We start from the raw sequence: 1801 nt of genomic DNA, 5'->3' as shown, positions 1-1801 counted from the left end.
GGACTTTTTAGTTCAAGATGTCGAATAAAAATATGTTCTAGCAACTTTTAGACACGTAAAGCTAGAATTTAGGTCAGGGTCAGAGAGCACCCATATATAGTAGTGAAAGGAAAGCTATGGGAGTGGCAGCTATGAATAGCGAAGAGCAGGGAGCTAAGGATTCAGCCTTGGGAGACATTCAAAACGTGTGGCTCAAATAAAACTAGAGCTAGAGCCAGAGAAAGAAAGTTTAAAAGGTCACAGAGGATATTCCGTCACAGCCTTTTAGCCTTAGCGAAAGATTGTGAGTATATTCCAAGTAGCACCAAAGAAGAGTTTCCTTTCCACTAAAACAAGTGGTTTCGGCCTCCTGTTGCTACGTTATTTTAGTTTAAAATAATAGTCAATTCTCTTATGACATCTTGGATTCTGTATTTTATAAAGCATCATTGATGTTCCACAAATAATACCCTCGGAAAAACAAAACAAAACAAAACCTAAATCCAATTCTAAAGCACAGCTTGATGCAAGTGTTGGAGAATTTTTTTTTTTAAAGGCAATTAAAAAGAACTGATTACCAAAAATCACACAAACCCGAAACACAGAAAAAGGGAAATGTATTTGGAAAGCGGAAAAGACATTCATGCTTTAGAAAAATTGAATAAAGAGGCGATTTCCATCGAATTGTTGTATGCTCAATTTGCCAGTGATGACAATTTGCCTGTTTAACTGAAAAGAAAATAGCAAACAGCATCTGACTGTAAATGAACGTTTTTGGTTGTTTCTTTTAATGGGCAGGTAAAACAGTTACACAAAACCAAATGTCGAACACAGAGCAAAGAACTAGCAGCGTTCAATTTATTGTTTAACGAGTAATTGTGGGAGTCGCCCCTAGATATGTACGTATATATACAAATACTTTGTGAAAAGCAATGCAACATGTGATGTGTATGGGAGAGAATAAAACCTTAAGGTCATAGGTCTAAGCTGTGTGACCATTCTGACTAAAGTTTAACTTTAGCCAAAACGTGCCTGTTCTCAAGTGCAGAGCGAAGATGCGACTGGTTGGAAAGTCAATGTTAAAGCATTAGGGCTAAGTTGTAATGCCAAGAAACAAAACAAGCAAACAAAACACGGAACTGAAGTAGGAATAAGGAACTCAACCAAAGTGATTGAGGCTGGCTTGAGAGTGGATAATTGCTATAAAAAATTTTAATTTAAACACAGGTTAAGATTTGTGTTACCCTGTCTCCCCAGGATCTCTGATCAGGTTGTATGCTGGAGGTGGAATGCTACTAGGACTCTGCCAACTGATGACTCTGGGAGGAAAAGTGACCTTTATTGAGATATAGAGATGCAAGTATCAAATGGCTAAAATGAACAGATGCAACTGGTATTAAAGAATATGGAGCTGGGGGGAGCCTGGGTGGCTCAGTCGGTTAGGCGACTGCCTTCGGCTCAGGTCATGATCTCAGAGCCCCAGGATTGAGCCCCACATTGGGATCCCTGCTCAGTGGGGAGTGTGCTTCTCCCTCCGACCCTCTTCCCTCTCGTGATCTCTCTCATTATCTCTCTCTCAAATAAATAAATAAAAACTTAAAAAACAAAAACAAAAAACAATGAATATGGAGTTGTTCTCTGCTCCTTTGAAGAAGTTCACGCTCCTCAGCCCGATTTTGACAACATTCATAGGTCTGGATGCACCAGCCCTTCTCCTGATGTGACAGACGTTGGGGTCTAACCAACTTTGCGGTGGCAGCCATGTAATATGGTGGGCCAGGTGGGCCATCTGCCCCTTCAGTAATCAGGACTGTGCCAGCAC

This window comes from Ursus arctos, unplaced genomic scaffold (assembly GCF_023065955.2).
Source record: "Ursus arctos isolate Adak ecotype North America unplaced genomic scaffold, UrsArc2.0 scaffold_29, whole genome shotgun sequence".
Classification (NCBI taxonomy): domain Eukaryota; kingdom Metazoa; phylum Chordata; class Mammalia; order Carnivora; family Ursidae; genus Ursus; species Ursus arctos.
This window is presented reverse-complemented; position numbering follows the sequence as displayed.